Source organism: Pinus tabuliformis, chromosome 7 (genome assembly GCF_031772625.1).
Source record: "Pinus tabuliformis cultivar Carrire ecotype Pingquan chromosome 7, CPIR1, whole genome shotgun sequence".
In the NCBI taxonomy this organism is placed as follows: domain Eukaryota; kingdom Viridiplantae; phylum Streptophyta; class Pinopsida; order Pinales; family Pinaceae; genus Pinus; species Pinus tabuliformis.
In genome coordinates this window covers 2,052,055,249-2,052,075,017 of record NC_142293.1, presented here as the reverse complement: position 1 = coordinate 2,052,075,017, position 19,769 = coordinate 2,052,055,249, and positions in this window count along the sequence as shown.

Below are 19,769 nucleotides of genomic sequence, written 5' to 3'. Positions count from 1 at the left end.
AGACCAGCACAAGACTGCTTTCATTTGTCCTTGGGGCACCTTCGCTTACAAGAAGCTACCTTTCGGTCTCAAAAATGCCGGCGCCACTTTCCAGCGTGCGATGTCGTATGCTTTTCATGATATCCGACACATCGTACAGCCTTACCTGGATGACCTACCCGCTCATTCAGCTAAACGCCAAGACCATCCATCTCATTTACGCGAAATCTTCCTTCGCTGTCGACACTACCGTATTCGACTCAATCCGCATAAGTGTGTCTTCTGCGTGGAATCTGGCCGACTACTCGGGTTTATCGTCTCCCGGGAGGGCATCCGCCTGGATCCCCTTAAAGTCGAGGCCATTTTGAATCTTCCTCCCCCTGCCACTCTACAGCAGTTACAAAGCTTGCAGGGAAAAGCTAATTTTCTTAGACGATTCATCCCAAATTATGCCGAGGTGGCCAAGGGTTTCACACGATTACTAAAGCGAGACACGCCCTTTCATTGGGACGCTATCGCTCAACAATCTTTTGAGCGTCTTAAAGACCTTCTGGTCTCAGCTCCGCTCCTAAGACCTCCAAATTACCACCGTGACTACACCCTTTATCTGGCCGCTGCCGATACCACCATCGGCATGGTTTTAGTGCAAGACGACGACGATGGCACGGAGCACGTTGTATACTATCTTAGTCGCAACCTCCTCGATACGGAGACTCGCTATGCATATGTCGAGAAGTTGGCATTGGCCGCTGTCTGTGCCGTCCAACGTTTCCGTCATTACATCTTGTTGCGCACAACGACCGTGATCTCTGACTGCAACCCCATGACCTATATTCTGTCACGTCAGTTGCTGGGGGGCAAATACTCGAAGTGGATTGTAATCCTCCAAGAGTTCGACTTGGAATTCACTGCCGCCAAGTCTAAGAAATCACTGGTCTTTGCCGAACTGCTCTGTTCCTTACCATCTCAGTCTGCACCATCTCATTCAGAGGAGCAGATTCCGGATGAAACGCTCTTTCTCATCAGCACTCTCGACCCATGGTACGGGGACATCATTGTATATTTACAAACGTCTTCGTTTCGTCCCAATACATCGAAAGATGCTCGACGACGGATCCGTCATCAAGCTCAACCGTATCGCATTTTGGGCGACACCCTGTACCGCCTCGGCGTCGATTCTATTCTTCGCCGATGCTTAACCCTCGAGGAAGCTGAGCGAGTCATGAATGACTGCCACTCCGGCGCTTGTGGCGGCCATATGTCCGGATACGCTACCGCTCAAAAGATCCTCCGCGCTGGTTATTTCTGGCCTTCTATATTCAAGGATTGCATCCTTGCTGTACGCGCATGCCATGAATGCCAGGTTTACCACCGGAAGATGCGTGCACCTGTTGCACCACTGCACCCTGTCATAACCGTAGGTCCATTTGCCAAATGGGGCATCGATTATACGTCCTGTAACCCTCGTTCGGCCGGGGGGCATGGGTACATTATCGTTGCCGTGGATTATTTCACCAAGTGGGCCGAAGCGATGCCTACATTAAACGAAGACGGTCACACAGCGGCGCAGTTTTTATTCAATCATATCATCACTCGCTTCGGAGTCCCTCAGGCTATTGTTACAGATCATGGAAAGCATTTCCGAAATCATATGATGACAGAGTTAACGACCCAGCTAGGCTTGCGGCAAGATAGTTCGTCACCGTACTATCCTCAATCTAACGGTCAAGTTGATGCCGTGAACAAAGTTTTGATCACCATGCTTCAATGCACCGTCAATATAAACAAGTCAAACTGGCATCTAATGCTTTTCCCGGCCTTGTGGGCCTACCGGACTTCTGTGAAGGATGCCACCGGTTTCACCCCGTTTCAACTGGTCTATGGACTGGAGGCTACCCTTCCCGTCGAATGTGAAATTCCTTCATTAAAATTAGCTGTCGAGTTGCTTCCCAACACCACTCCAGTGGAGGAACGGCTTCTCTACCTAGAACGGTTAGACGAGACTCGTCGTTTGGCCTCTCTAGCTATCGAAGCACAGAAGAAGAGAGTCAAAGCTCACTTCGATCAGAATATTCATCCTCGTTCCTTTGTTGAGGGAGACTTAGTACTGCTCTACGATCAAGCTAAGGATAAGCTGGGGGCAGGAAAACTCGAATCCATGTGGTTAGGTCCCTACATCGTGAAACGTGTTTTACAAAAGGGCGCATATGAGTTGATTGACTATGAAGGAAATCCTCTTGACAAGCCCCGTAATGGGCTGTATCTGAAGAAATACTATGCATAGCTGCTCACATTCACTTTGTATATACGTGTGCTTTTGAGTTTTTTTACTGCATGAGTTTCTTTTTGCTTTGGTGTGAAGGCGTGTTTTGCCCCTTATTATGCTTTCTCTTTCCTGCGCAGATGTCTCGTACCCCTTATGTTGGTTTCGCTGATGGTGCCTGCCGTAGCACTTGTAATTTGTCTTCGGCAGCGTGGGTGATCTATGATCCTCACAGAGAGTTGTTAGACCTTCAGGGTGTCTGCCTAGGTCGTACCACTAACAACGTTGTCGAGTACAGCGCTATAATAGAATTACTTGCCGAAGCGGTTGACCTCGGCATCCGAGAGCTAGTGGTGAACCTGGACTCCCAGCTGGTTGTCCATCAACTCAACAGACAATATTCCGTCAGAGACCAGTGCATATTAAGGTTGTACCTACGTGTAAGATTGTTAGAACGGAATTTTGATTACATTACTTATCAACACATTCCGAGACGATTAAATACGTTGACTGATGCATTGGCAAATCATGTATTAGATAGACATTTGCGAAACAGATAAATATCATACAAGAAAGCATAGACAGCATAGTAAGACCATAAGCATATGTAAATAAATCATTTCAAGCATAGTTTGCATGTGTGTGCTTTTAAGCTTGCATTAAAAATATAAAATCCATGAGTCGAGTGTCGTGCAAATTCATACATAAGATCACAAATTGTACTGAATAAACGCATAACATAAAGAACACATCATCACATGTAACAACGACTCATCCAAAAATCGGTATGTATATATATATATATCGTGTGGCGCACTAAGGCGCTCAAAAATAGAAGTGCATGTCCCAAAATCTCAATACATCTGAGTCATAATGTCTCAAAATAAACAGTGGAAATAAAACCTAGGTGACTAGTCAGCTGGATGATGCTCCCTATAGTACACAGCTGCTCGTGCTACCCGCCTCAGAAGGCGGTGTACTCTGGGTTCCACACCCACTGTGTGAATCTGATGCTCTACGGGGACCTCCTCGACCCCCTGGTAGTCTGGCACCCCCTCCAGCAACCCCTCGAGGTTGCGAGCCACAGTCTCCGATGTGTTGGCCCCTGGAGGGGCTAAGGCCAAAGCTCCGGCTCCCGGGCCCTCTCTCCGTGCCGTGGCAGCCAGGCCAATCGGTCTAGTAGGCCCCACATCTGCATGACAAGACATTTATTAGGACATGTACATGAAAATTAAAAAACAATACAAAACTCAAAAAGACAAAAAGTGTCATACCTGCATCGTCCCACTGTTCACCCGGAGGCAGTACCAAATCAGGATCATTGCGGAAATCCATCCCCGCATATGGCCAATCCTGCACGAAGATCTCCTGCTGATCCAGCCAGTCTCTGAAAAATGCCCCCCAGCTATGTGGCCGGCCGCCACCCCCACGTGGCATAATACGAGCCCATCGTGAGGCCCTCGTCTCTCGAGGATCCCTGGGGGCATCCACAGCCATAGACTGCAGCCGCATGGCTGGTACTCGCTCCAGAATGAGCGGGACCAGGATCGATCCGTAGCCGAACTTCTTCGTCTCCCCGCGACGGCAGTTGCTCAATTGCCTTTTCATGTTGTTGCACACTGCCGTGCACCAATCAAACACGGTAGGCTCGAGGCACTCGAGAGCTAGTAGGAGATGGGTTTTAGACGCCTCATGGTTCGCCATGCTACCCGCCGCCCGGGTCACCATGAATAGGATGGTGCGCATCACTATGTCTCTCACTGTGGGGATCGAGCACTTCCCACTCCGTGTCTTCACCGCCCCCAGGCAAACCTGAGCCATCAAGTCATCCAGAGTACCGCCACCAAGGCGCTGCCCCTCCAAGATGGGCCTCGCACCTCGGCGCGACAATCCAGTCGACAAAAAGATGTCCATGTGGTCAAACTCAATGTCGTGACCATGGATGGTGAATTTCTGGTCTACGGGGTTCCATGCTCTGATCAACAGCTCCAGAAGATCATGCTGGGCCCTCAAACGCGGCGTAAAGAAGAATTTCATGAATCCGCAAGCCCGCATGGCGTTGCAGCAATTCACATCTCCCCAAGCAGCTACATCTTCTACATCGTGAACTCTCTCTTGCCATTGAAAGGCCATGATGTCCTGCACAAACCATAAAAACAAATTATAAATGCCTCCACGAAAAAATTTACGTTCATTTATCAAAAACAAATTTTTTTCCGCGCCAGCGCGACTGTTTTAGAAACAGCCGCGACGACAATGGCGGCCCTTTGTAAAAAATGCGAGGTCAGCGCGGAAGAACACGACTTTTCCGCGCTGACCCGAAGTTGGCTACGTTTGTTATTTTTCGGTCAGCGCGACCCCGTGGGCGATTTCCGCGCTGACCGAGGGCGCACCCATGCAAATAAAAAATGCCCAATTGGGCCAATTCGACCGTTAAAAACCTACTAAAATGAACCAGAATGCAGAGCAAGGGAACGAGAACCTACCTGGAAGAAGCAGATCTGGAAATGGTCTCCGTACAGGCTGGAAATCGCTCCGTCAACTTTTTGGCTCCTCCACGTCCTTCACGTTCTCAAATAGTAAAATGGTAAAAATGACTTATTACTCCCCCCTATTTATAGTAAAAACTCCTAAATTGCCATATTTTTTGGGTTTTTACCATTTTTAACCATAAAACTAGTCCTGGTTTTGTTTTAAGCATGTTTTAATGTGTTTTTACGTATATCGAATGGATTTATGCGGGTAATGCCCTTGTGCAGGTACAGGTATAGCGGCTTGGTCATGCCGGTCCACAATTCATGTGATCCCCAAAAAGTGTCGTCTCTAAGCTCTTTTCCGACGTTAAACAAGAGAAGATAGCCGAGCTTCCTTTCAGCTCGCTAAAGGGAATGAAAGGCGGTCGTTTTTAAGCTCTTTTTCCGACCGTTAAACCAAAAAGATCGCCGGGTGTTTGTCGTTTCGCGCTCGATATTGGCTCTAAAACGACGTGTTTTCGACCGCTTTTTTACTTTTTCAGGTCGGAGACACTATTCATGAAAAGTACTCCTCGGTTGTAATGACCGGGCGGTTCTTTCGAGCATAGTTTTATACTTTTTCGGGCTCGGGAGACACAACTGTACGAAAAAGGACCCCCCTGGAGTCTCTTTTTCCGCGTTCTTTTCAGACTCTCGAAACAAGAAAAGAAGTCAAGTTTCTCCTTTGTCAGGCTCGTTAAACGCTCAATGACATCGGATATTGTCAACATGACACACATCAAGCATATGTTATCCCCGTCAAGCTTGTCATCCAAAAATAATCGGGGTACCTGCCTGCAAAGGTGGGGAAAATGGAACTATGATTACAGTCGTCTCGGCAGTACGTCACTCTTGAACATGGCACTCCGCTGTTTCGTGTCTGGGTGGGATCATCTCATCTCGTTTTCACTAGCCTCCATGGGTTTGGGATATCCTATTTGACCTCTCATCTATTCATTGCCGTCACCATCTTATCTGCTGCTCATCTGATGTCAAGTACTGCCAAATCCGTTACAGTGCCGTTATATGTTCAAGAGAAGTTGTCCTCTGCCACAATACAACCTCGTTCGCTATCTCATCACAAACTATTATGCCTCTGTCTCGTGTCGATGATGTGGGAATCATCATGGCCCACCTTCGATCAAGGTCACTTCTCGTCGACTTCAGCTCATTATCCGAGAAAGTGACTTAGAGACTCCTTCCAGGTGCCTTGGAGCCTGCATGCCTCAATGGCAGGTTCTTCGTGTTCGACGCAAGGTTTTACACCATTGGCCTTCGATCGAACGATTCCGTGGGTGTTCGACACCAACTCATTGATTCACACGCCACGGATTGTACCTATAGTACCTTGAGGGCCATTGTCATTATTGGTGGTACCTCTCGCGTCTGTTAACGGTTTTCATCATTGACCGGTAATCAGACGATGTTCATGCATGTTCGACTTCAACCCATGTATTCACATGCTTGGACTTTTACTCTGTTCAGGTCGAGATGGAGCGCAAGACCCTGGATCCTTGCTCACTGTGGTCCAGGTTGCAATTTTGTGGATAATCATTACATGACTCATTGATGGATGGCTGCGCCCATACCTGAGTCTTCATGGATGGCTGCGACCATACCTTGTCATTATTATGGTCTCTTTAGCTGGATGGCTGCATCCATACCATAGACCATTTTCGCATGTCTTTTGGATGGCTGCGCCCATGCCTAGACTGCATGTATTTGATTGTCAGAGATTTTTGGTACTTCCTGGTGGTGTTCCAGTTCGGCGTGTGTTGTAAAGCATTTCACCCCTCCCACTCTCTCGGTCTTCATGCTTTAGGGGGCATCTGTTACACAGTAATTTATCACTGCCTTCCTGTCAGTCACCCTGCTGTGTCCAGAAGTCACAATCACTAAGTGTTTGATCCCTGAACTGGCTTAAAAACCCACTTTTCCAAAGTTTTGTGCATTAGCGCGTCTGTTCCTAAAATAACCACGATGACAAGCGCCTCCCAGTGTATTCCGTGCGCTGCCATCGCGGAAGAACTTCACTTTTCCGCGATGGTGCACAGCGCGCCTTTCCCGTGTTCTTCCGCGCTGACACGACTTGTTCAGTTATTGATATGTGCTGACAGCGCGGCAGTCTCCCTATAATCCGCGCTGATCCAGTTTGGGCGAATTTGTTCAAACAACCAGCCTTCCAGATCTCTCCAGGCTTGGTTGTTAGCTTTGTGAATGTCGACTCCCTTCTATGGCATGTCTGTTCGACCCTTTGCAACTACTTCCCTTGAAGATAAGCTCATCCTTCCACCCTTTTAGGAGACTCCTTCTCCTATATAAGCTTCCACCATTACCATGAGCAGCTAGTTGGAACTAGTTAGACTTAGCTCGGATTGTACAGAGCTTGTAGTGCTCAGATTGCTGCTATAGGTTTGGTGTGTTAGGTGTGGAAGTGATTGATTGCTTGGGGAAGTTTGTTTGTGACATTTGTGAGAGAGAGAGAGAGTTGTTTGTCTTGGGAGAACCATCCTCAAAGGTGAATGCTTGAGATACATGCTGACTGATCCCTCCTGAGAAGTTTATCGACGTCAGAACATTTGGTTGTACTCTTCTCTATTCTGATTAATAATAGATGACTGCTATTATTGTTCCATTCTCGTTCGTCTATACAATGGATAAATGTGAATTATGTCTTTTCTGACTGGCATATGGTTACTTTTACTAGATTTCACGCTTGCGTTTGCTTTCTCTTCGTGTGTGCAGGTGTCCGTTCGCGGGGATCGCGGAGGACTGTGACCAGCTGAAGCGAAGGAGCGAAGGAAACATCTCTTCATCAAACGACAGCGCAGGAATCCAGGTAGGTGCTCTTTACTTCTTGTTTAATTGTAACTAGGAACATGCGTGGCAGCATTGTGTGATTGTTGCTAGACCCCTGCTGGGCTAGTAGGGATCGCCTCTATCCGTAGAGGGGATTTACCTCTCCAACATACAACATTAAGGAGTAGGCAGCAGTTGAAAAATTTGTTCTTCCCCAGTGGAGTCGCCAATTATGTTAACGCTTAGGTTGTTCCCTTTGACTCCTAAGGGAATACGGCCGAGGTAACCACAAACCAATATTTGGATTATAGGTTCTAGCCCACCTTCAATCAGAGAGGGCTCTCTCTTTAGAATTTAGCTTTGTTTTGTGATGTTTTAGGCTAGTTATGATGCACTGAATATTGTTTAAAATTTGGTTGGATGATCTCTTCTAACAGAGGGGAATGCAATGTTGAGAGGGTTTTAGTCCATTGGGCATTGGAGTCAGTGATTATGTGTTGCTTGAGGTATTTGGTGAGAATGATGGTACTGCAGGGCCGGATGGGCATTCATGAGACAAACATTCAAATTTGGGAAGTATGGATTGCAATCAGCCACTGAGAGGCAATTAAGGTTCTTTCACTATGCTGGTGAGATGGAGAAATGAAATATTGCTCAGGAGCAACTCAGAATTCCTGAACAGTATTTACCATGAAAGATTTAGTGTAAATGTGAGCAATTAAGAATTTCACATTCATAACTAATTCTGAAGAAAACATAATTAACAGCAGAGATTGAGCTTAGGGTGTTTAATAAACAAATCCTGAACTATTCTTTTTCTCTGATGCTAAGACCATTAAACATACAACATATGCGGGTTTTGTAAGCGAAGAGAACATAAAGACACGGTTCAGAAAACTTATTGTATCATGAAATAACGCAGGAATCCTGTAGCAGCAAGCAATCTCATCACAACACATCAAACAACGCAGAAATTTAGGAACTTCATCAACTTCTTGTATTCAAAGTCTGAAATTATAGTGTAGCTCTCCAAAAGAAAAATCAACCACCCCAAATGCGTTCTGCAAGGGGATATATATAAAAAAAGGTGGATCCAAAATATCCAAAAATGAAACTGACTTCAAGCATAGTTTTGTCGTTTCGAGCTTGTGTAGAAATGAAACTGACTGCAAGCATAGTTTGTTCGTCTCAAGCTTGTGTAAAAATGAAACCGAATCCAAGCATAGTTGCCCATGGTTCAAGCTTGTCAAAAAATGAACCCATTTACAAGTAATTAACCTTTGAGATTTCCATTCTATCAACCTTTTGAACCTTAGTTGTGTACATCCCATCACCACCATCCCTTTGGCCGATCATACGCTTCCACTTGGTTGTTTTACCCTTTTTGAGGAATAGTCGCAATGAGTGGTCTTATTAGCCAGCCTCTTCATAGAAATCAACATGTTATGAGAAGTTCCAACATCACCGGAACCAAATGCTACCTTAGATACCACTCGTTCCTCAAAATAGATTCCTCTTTAAACGCTTTTCAGGCTCATTCAATATGAAAAGATTTTTGAGCGCTTGTCCTTTCCATCTTGTTAAAGTGATTGGAAATGTCATCCCTCCTGTATTGTTTTATCCTTTTTCAGACCTAAGGGATTATTTTACGAAAATGAACTTATGGAGTTTTCTTTTCGTCCCTTCTCAAACTCTCTAAACATGAAAAGGACCGAGTTATCCTTGTCGTTAAACTCATTAAAATAATAGTGACAAACTTGTCCTTCTAGATGAGACCGAGTTTCACTGTCGCTACACTCATTAAAACATAATGACAGGTTTGCCCGAAGGGAAAATTATAGAACAAGCATATGTTATTCTCCTCAAGCTTGAAAAAAATAAAGAGGTACTGGTCAGCAATGACTGGGGAAAACGGGGAAAAACTTGAAGAACTTATGGTAGCAGGTCACTCTTGAACATGACACTTTCACTTCATCACCATTATTGAGTTGGGTTGGGTTATTCTGTTCACCGGTCATCTCAGCATTGGTCTTTCATACCATCCATATTTTGGGGTTAACGCTACCAATTCATCTCAGTGTCGCCAACATGTTCAAGAGAAGTCATTTGGTTGAGAAATTACCATCTAGTTAATGTCTCATCCACTGCAATACCTCCAACCTTCATGTTTTCATGACCACCATTCCTGTACTGTGTGTCGTCAGTTCACTTTTTACCTCCAGAAATCATTTGCTTCATTTCGTGTCGTAGATGTGGGATACATCAAAGCCCTTCTATGATGAGTCACTTCTTGTCGACATCATCTCATCATCCAAGAAGTTGACTTAGAAACAACCCTTTCAGTGCTTTGAAGCTTGCATGCATCAATGGAAAGTTTCTCACTTCCGGAGACAGGTTGACATCAATGGCCTTCAGTTGAAAGATTTTATGTGGTGTTCGACATCAGGTCATATATTCACACAACGTGAATTGTATTGTAGTACCTTGAGGGTCATTATCATTATCAGTGATTCCTCTCACATCTGATAATAGCTTACATCATTGGCTAGTAATTAGGCGATGTCTTCCCATGTTCGACTTCAGAACATCTCTTCACATGGATTGACTTGTACATCGGGCAAAGATTGAATGAGTTTGAAGACCCCGGATCTAGTTTCATCTATCCGAGCTGTGATATATTCAGGGATATAAAAACATCAAATGTACAAAGGCTCTACACAGATGGTCGTCCTACCCATGGATGATGACTCTATATCTGAAGAATCACTAGTCTATATCTGCAGACGACTATCTTATCTATGTACATGAAATGAATTTATAAAGCTGAGCATGGGAATGCCTCGCTCAGCTAGATCATGAAAATTATGTTATGATGATGTATTGTATTGTAACTTATGCAGGTCACCTTCCAGTTCGAAACTTCGGATCCTCATCATAAAGCATTTCACCCGACATCAATATTTACGACTTCATGCTTTAGGGGGCAACTGTTATAGACATATTTGGGCACATAAACCCAAACTTATATGTCAATAAAATAGGGCTCATCAACCCATAAAATAATTGTTTCATACCCTAAAAGAACATAGTCATCTGAATTGATCATTCCCCAAAAGTTCCATCTGAGAAACCATGCAGAACTGGCCTAAATTAAACCATAACGATTGCTCCACTGGCAAAGTGCGATGCATACTGAGTGGTACACTGCCAGGGTGTGATGCATGTTGATTAGGCCTTCTATAGGGTGTGATGGGTGAGGATGGACAAATTTCTGAGACAGTTTGCTAGGAGGTTGCTCATGGAATCTTCTAGAAACTTCTCCTGTGCCATTTGCCTCTTTGAATTCGCCCAAGGATGAGTAAGGGATCTAAGAAATCTCCAAATGGAACCAATTGTAACAAGTGGAATGACACTAATCAAACCCCATGGATGACTCACACCCTTGCACACATCTATAAATGGATCCCTCATCTAAGAGATCTGGAGGCTGGAATATTGTGAATTGCAAGGAAGTGCTAATAGTTTGTAATTGAGGAAAGAACATTGTATTGTTGGTGTGATCTTGCTATTTCATGAGGTGAAGAGGGATTGAAGCTAGGAGGATGATGTTGGATCATACAATTGGGTTGCAATTCTCCCTTCTATTAATAAAGTTCTTCAAGTTTTCTTCCATATGATTGTGAAATTGTGAATGTTATCATTTGTGAATGCTATAATTTGTTCATTATATATATGATTCTGTAATGTTTATGTTGTAATAGATAATGCTGCTTTGATGCTTCTTTGTTATGTACTTGTGCAGGTACTCTCCAAGCGTGTTAAGTATGGGGAGGAGTTGCTGGGTCTATCAAAGGTGAGAGAGAGCAAGCAAGGGATTAAGCGGAAGTTCCAGGTTGGTTCCATTATCTTTCTCTTATGTATTACACATAGAAGAAATCATTGGATTTCTTTAAACTATTGTTTGTAGGGTAGCTTCCAAACCTAGAGGGCTAGTTGTTCGACAAGACACTAGTTTTCCCAAAACAGTCACATTCATGTCTGGGTTGGGAAATCCATTTGCCTTACAGTTAATAAAACCGCATTGAAAATATGCATGGTTTTAGGTATTATCGTTGAGTCAAATTCTGCCAAATCATTATAGTGTCATTATGTGTTCAAGAGAAGTTCAACCTTGGTTCAAATCCCTAAATTCTACCAAATCATTATAGTATCGTTATGTGTTCAAGAGAAGTTCAACCTTGGTTCAAATCCCTTTGTAAAATATTTGCCTTCATTCGTGTTGGCCATCCTTGAGTCACTCCTTGCAAACTATTTTGAAAACTTGACCACATGTTTCGTGTCGTAGGCTTTCCTACAACAGGTCACTTCCTATCGACTTCAGCTCATTGTTGGGTCGTTAATATACCATTATTATTGTCACTTTTGAATGCTTATTCCACCCATTTCTACCATTCTTCATCACGTCATTTATCATAATTTATCATATAATTCTATTTTACAATGATTTATGCTCTTATGTAAAAATATTATTTATTCTCCTTTATTTCTAATAAATTGATGATTATGCATGATTTTATCAATGAAAGTTTAATAAATTGGTTATAACATTATTCATCATTTTTAGCCTCCAAGATAATTTCCAGATTGAACATTTGAACATTAAAAGTGCCAACTCAGAAATGCGCTGGAATAAGAAGTGACATTTCTGCGGTTACGATTCTGAGCAAATGAAGATGAGTCTGGAAAATCTAGAACATGGGTTTTGTCTAAAACGTACCAAATTAACTTTAGTTAAGAACGGTTTGCCCAAATTCAGCTTGTATTGAGAGAAACATAGGGTTCTTTGAGCATGATTTTCTCAGATTTGTTGTGTGGCCATTTTCCAAATCTCAACTGCAAAGCCAAATTCGCCTTGCTCTTGTTGAAAGATTGATGGAAATATATATTCTTCTTGATCAATTGGTTGGAAACAATCTAATTTTGTAATAGAAATCATGTTGTAATTATCTCTATTGTAACTTCTCTCTGATCTCTCTCTATTTAAATGAAAACAGAGATCAGAGAGGGGGATGGAAAAATGATGGAGAATTGAGGATTCAGAATTAGAGATTCAAGAATGATGATGGGATAGGATAGAATAGGAGGAGAAGGAGATTGTTGCATTGCCATTGTAATTCCCAAAGCTTTAGCCATTGTAATAATTTCATAGTTTAATGATGAATAAATAAAAGGGTTGTTGTTCACTCTTCTCATCTGAGGTAGCCCAGCAGCATCCGTTGGCGGCTAAGGGCCCAGCCACTGGTGGATTATGCTGTTGCTGTGTATTATATCTTTCCAATTTCCGTCGTGTGATGGTTTGATTTAATTATTATTTCTTTGAATCGTATTGACTTACAGTTTCATGTTTTTGCAGCGAGCTGTTATAATATTTTATGAAATTCTTTTATTGCACAAGCTGATATTGAATCGCGTGGCTGTTCTTTTCCATCATGACAGAGGTTATCATCCTTCTCAATGTATATTGTTATGTTGTTCATTTCAAATGTAAAAGCTTCGTTATTCATTCCAAACCTTGATATTCATTATAGACTGTTGGTTATTCGATTCCTTTAATTACAGTTTGCTGTCCATTTACTTTGTTGTTCATTTTTGTTGATTAATTGCAATAGTTTGCTTTTAAAGAGTTTTCCTAGTTTACTTTCAATGGAAACTTTAGTTCAATTTCTATTTCCTTTTAATTTCTTTAAAGCAGGACTGTCAACTGTAGAGAACATTGGTTATTGCTTCCTCCTTCCCAGATTGATTGTCTTGTTCTAGTTTGATTTCAATTGCATCAATCTCTAGAGGAATGAGTTATTGTTACTGTATCCTCAATTGATGTTTGCTGAGTGAATAGTTGGATTTCAGAGCATTTGAGTTTATGTTATTGTTATATTTCTTTTTCAAACATTCATTTACTTTTGGATTTTAGGCACTATACTGCAAAACATTACTCTTGAGTAAATAGCTGCCTCAGACTGAGTACACTCTTGAAATAAAAGTCGTCCCTGGGTTGACAATTAATGTGAAGGTAACTAGGAGTTAAAAAGACACCTTTTTATCGCTCGACATTTTGGCGCCGTTGCTGGGGAGAGTGTAACCATTTTTAAAAGAGTAGTGTGCATTCGATGAGTGTCTGTTAGCAAAGAATTGGGTATTAAAAATGGAAGGTAAGAACCTACGTACGGAGCATTTAAAATCCCTGCTCCCCCACCTGCTTTTCAACAGAACTGTTAAAGAACTTAGGGTAAAAAAAGATGTTTGAATTTTTGTGTGAATGACTAGGAAAAAAAAATAGAAATTTTGAAAAATGAATCACATAATTTCACTCAAGTGGTGATGTAAGCACCACCCATTTCACTAACTAATTGACAGGAACATTGGAAAAAGGAGCTTCGAAGAAACACATGAAGAACATCTTCTGTTATGGTAAGAAACTGCCCAACATTTCTACTTTTGAATTTCCTGCTCAACCAATTCCACTTCCTCACCACACTAAACCAGTACAACATGCTTACAATGTTGAACTGAAAAATTTACCCAACCTTCCCACCCATTCTATCTCACATGTGCCATTAGAGAAAACTTACAATGAGATTCAGAATGTTTCAAATTCAAAAATTGTAGAAGCTATGGAAGAAAATGAGGTTTCTTTTAGGTTGCACCAACAAACCATTTTAAAAGCTCAAGAACTTCATTGTATGATGGGAAATCAAGAAAGTAACGGATATATTGAAGATTGGTTTCACTCCATCACATGTTTGCATCATCACTCCATACTTCAACAATTTTTGATACCATCTTTTCAAGGGAAGTTGGCTTCTCATACCCTAATTTTATCAACATGCATTTTTCAAATTTGGGTATGTGCATACGTAAAGCCTTATTTCTAGAATGGTTCCACTGGAAATACTCTTATACATAAACATATTCTATTATCAAAAAAGAGTAGGATAGTGGAGAAAATAAAATAAATAAACAAATAAAACAAACACATCTTTTTTATTTTTATTTTTGTAAAGCTAGTTGTTTTTTGTTGCAACATGCTATGGAAATCAACATTGGTGATAATTTTTTAATTCATCGATGTATGTGGATGACTTATAATGGAAATAATAGTTCTACAAACACTCATATTCACTTTTATCACCAATTTGAAATAATGCTTGAATATCACATTTTTTTTGGCTTGCGGGCTTGATGAAATTTCTGAAAAAACAGTCGGGACAGTCATGTTTTGAGGGACCAAAATGAAATATTTTTAAAAATTGTTTCTATACTAAGTAGCCCTTGATGTTTAATTTCAAACCCAATTTGAATCACTCAATTTGGATTTGAAACGAAAAATTTCGAACCAAAACATTGACAGGGTGTCTAGCGGGCAGCTTAGGAACAAAGTTGGGACAGTCCATTTTTGGAGGTGTAAATGAATGAATTTTTAAAACCTATTTCTATGGTATATTCCCATATGAATATAGTTTACAATGCAATTTTAATCACTCATTTTCGATATCGTATGGGGAATTTATGATCAAAATATTGACTGTCTATCGTAAATCAGCACCCTTAAAACTATGTATTTCTGGTTGTTCCTTATAGTATTTGACCTATCAGTTCTTATTGTGTTCAAAACTTGTTTCTATTGGAGATAAATAAATGAATCTACTTTAATTTCCAATTTGAATCATTCGAATACGACATCAAACGAAAAATTTATGCTTGACGTATCAACTGTTGGTCTAAGCTGGGTAATTGAAAATGACTCTGTTATGCAGGTTGTTCTAACTAAAGTTGAAATATCATATCATTGAATTTTTAAAACCTGTTGCTACTGGAGATAAACCCTTGAAGTAGCTCTCATTTGGCTTTGGAATCACTCAATTTGGACAAAAAACAATGAAGTTGTGATCAAAACACTGCAGGTTAGCATGATTGGCCACTCCTCTCCCGCAAGTGACAAATAAATTTTACTTTGTTATTTTCTCCGTGGATTTGTTCTACAGAGTAACTACTTGTTAGTTTTTTGCATAATTCATGGATTAGTGGAGCCGTGCACCTCTCTTTCTCCATGATTTAATGTTTTATTGCAGGTAGACACTCATTTTTTTGCAGGTCCTAGGAGAAAAAGAATGTCAATTTATGGACGAGTGATTTTTGAAAGAAATTTTAAATGAAACAAAGGAATTTCATCCAACTCATTACCCAACGAATTCATAATAGAAGAAATGAAGAATTGATTTCCATTTGAAGATTCATGTCATGTCTTTGCTGCCAAAACATTTTTCGAATAAATCATTTTTTTGACATAACATCATAGCTGTTGTAACTTAATTTATTTATTTACATACTGTTTTTTAAATAAAATGTTGTTTCTTTCACAATTTCTCTTATATTTTGTGTTTCAGGTGTTTCTTCATTCAAACTGTAACTCATCCTCAGCATCAATACAGTGAACAACTAATTCATTCTTTGCGTGCTTGCATTTTATGCTTGTGCATTTTGCTGTTCCTTTTCTGAAGGGACAACATTTGTGTGCACTTTTGTTGTTTCTGCTGTTCATTTTTCAAAGGGACAAAATTTTCGTTTTGCTGTTCCTTTTCCAAAGGAACAACACCTTTTGGGTCAGCAGCTCAATTTGTTGTTCATTTTCCACTTTCATTTTGTTGTTCCTTTTTCACGATTAATTTTGTTGTTCCTTTTCCATGGTTCATTTTGTCGTTCCTTTTCCACGGTTCATTTTGTTGTTCCTTTTTCGTGGTTCATTTTGTTGTTCCTTTTCCAAAGGAACGACACTTGCGTTTTTGTTGTTCCTTTTCCAAAGGAACGACACTTTTCATTTTTGCTGTTCCTTTTCCAAAGGAACGACACTTGCGTTTTTGTTGTTCCTTTTCGAAAGGAACGACACTTTTCATTTTTGCTGTTCCTTTTCCAAAGGAATGACACTTGCGTTTTTCCTATTCCATTTCCAAAGGAACGACACTTTTCATTTTTGTTATTCCTTTTCCAAAGGAACGACACTTTTCATTTTTGCTGTTCCTTTTCCAAAGGAACAACACTTGCGTTTTTGCTGTTCTTTTTCCAAAGGAATGACACTTTTCAGTTTTTCTGTTCCTTTTCTAAAGGAACGAAACTTTTTAGTTTTTGTTGTTCATTTTTCCAAAGGAACGGCATTTGCATTTTCACACTTTTTTATTTGTATTTTTGCTTTTTGGTGTGCATTTCCTTTGTTGTTCGCTACAAGGAACACCACTTTTTTTGAGTGTTTTTGTTGTTCCTTCAAAGAAACAACACGTTGGGAGTATTTTTGAGAGCAACCCTTTCTTCCTTTTGTGGGATTATTCCTAGTTCATCTCAACCACATTTTACTGATTCCCTTTGATGCATGAAGTACACTAATTTTATGAGGACAAGAATTATGGATTCTATTGAAGCGAGTTAATATCATTCACGTTATGATCTTTAACAGGACAGCTGCTTGATGATAGATTATTTTCAAAATGGACACAATTATTTATATACTACTTTACTGCATTGTTTTCTGTTGTACATGATACTGATTGATTATCTTAATACCATGCTAGTTTCACCCTTCTTGGTTATAATATTCTCTGTCTATAATAAATGAGATTATGGGTATATATTTTTTCTATTGACATGTTCAACTTCTTCCACCATCCCTGCTCTTAAGGAGTACTTAGCCTCTCTCTTTTGATCATAAAAACGTGTAATAACAACAAAATTTTTTTCACAGATGGAGGATAGGGGGTCTCATTATGAGCCAGCTTGCCATGTTCATAAGGCTGTAACAAAGTGACATTCCCATTATGGCCACCACACCAGGGTTATGATCCATTGGATAGCCAAATTATCCTTGGAACAAGAGGTCTCATCACGAGCCGGCCTGATCACTTTTGCTACATCCCAGTGAATGGCAGTGTGGTTATCTGGTTACCACGCCAGCACACTGATCTCTTCTGTAGAACAACAATGGAACTCTCTGTTGGGCAATTTAGTTGTCTGCTAAATCCCTGTCATTTAATTTATGAATCCGGGGAATCGTAAACTTAGAAGCAAACCAATATATATGGGACCTTAGATGAAACAGGTGTAAGAAGTTTGTTTAGAATGGAAATGCATATTACAAATCTAAACTATCAAATCTATTCTATGAAAGCATAAAAATAATGTTTGATCAATGGAATTATTTTACTTTAGAAGATAGAGAAGAGTCTCTTGTTCAAGAGTCCTGGTTGTCCTTCTACCATCTTTCTATAATAACATTGCCAAACACCTAAGAAAGCAGGAAAGAAAGCATGTAAATGAAATCAAGTAAATATTGTTTCCAATTCAATTCTTAGCTTATGGAGAAGAGTCTCCTAACTTAGGAGGACTTGATCTCTAGATACTGAAAGGGAATCAATAGTCACATAAATGTAATCTAGAAAAGCATATGAGAAAGTAAATCTTATTTCAATTTAATCTAGCTCGTGAAGAAGGAACTCCTAACTTAGGAGTTCCTGGTTGTCCTTCTCACATCAAAACTAGCTACTGAAAGGAGATCAACCTTCACACAACAAAACATGGCCATATCATGAATTCATATTGAAATTATCTACAATTATTTACAACAAAGAAATAAGATGAACATTAGAATTGAAATTAGTATATTCACAACATTATTCTACAACAAAGTGTACTTATCTCAGTATGGGGATCCTTCCATTCCTCAATGAGCACACATGAACAATTATCACACCTTAAGAATCAAACAACACTCATAACTCATGATTTGGAGAAAATGGTATTATTCATGCTGAATGAACATAAATCTAATGCTAATGAATAACTGATAATTGTTTTCTCTCCCTCCTCCTCCTTCATTACATGATTTGGAGGATGCTCCTCTTATTTATACATGAATTAGGGATATCTACTCAATAAATGTAGATCCCTTAAATATCTACTAGACCCACACTTGTCTCAACTTATCCCTAAATACTAGATACAAATCCCATGACACATCAAAATCTCCATGATCTTTCTCCTTGGAATATGGTCCACCTCTTGAGTTGAAACTCGAATTTGATCTTGGGAGGCCACATAAGGGTGCCTTGGAAGCTTCCAAATGATCTACACATGTCATCAAACTCAAGCCACTTTTAGGTATAAGCAAATACATGTTATTTCTCTAACTTTTAATCATAAATTCTCTCTAAATACATGAAATTAATAACTTTGGAAAATGAAAATATAAGCTCATATGGTAATGGAAATATAGGGTTATGTAATGATAATATGGTGAAATGAGATGATAAAATGAAGATAAAAGGTGAAAATGGAGTGAAAATTGAGGTCAAGTTCGCGGCCCAACATAGCCCCCAACTTAAGTTATTGCATGTCTTGATGCAATCTATTGCATTGATCATGATTTGATCTTTTGAATTGTCTTGCTTTTACATGAACTTTGGCTGATGTCGATTTTTTTAACTTTACATAATTTTCTTTTTGACAACTTTGTTCCTTTTTGCAAAGTCGTCTCTCTTAAAAACATTTGCTTGCAACATATTATTTTGGTTGGTTCTTGTGTGACAACCAAAATTTGTTTAGTATTGGTTCTTGTGTAACAATACTTTCATTGCTTTTGTGTTGCATCAAAAGACTTTGAAAACATTTAATCGAGTGCAACATATTAGTTTGGTTGGTTCTTGTGTAACAACCAAAATTTGCTTAGTATTGGTTCTTGTGTAACAATACTTTCATTGTTTTTGTGTTGCATCAAAAGACTTTGAAAACATTTAATCAACCTTTCTTTCTTTGATCATTATTTGCAAAACATGTAACATTTGAATCATAATGCAATAGTAGTTGGTTGGAAAAAGTATGTTGGTTAGAATGATATGTGTAGAAAGGATATATATGACATATGGAGGGTGATAATGGAATATGGATGTGAATATGAACATGGTGAAACATTTTCCAAAAATTATAATTTTAGTATTAAAGGAATTGTATGATAAAAAGCTAGGAAAGAACATACCTTTACTTACCTGAGTAGACAAACTGTCTATATGTAGAAAAGTGTAGCTTCTGTTGTTGAATCATGGAATGAAGAATACAAGAATGTGATCTGTGTCTTGGTTGCATATATGATGGATGAAGTTGTGAATGTGGATCTT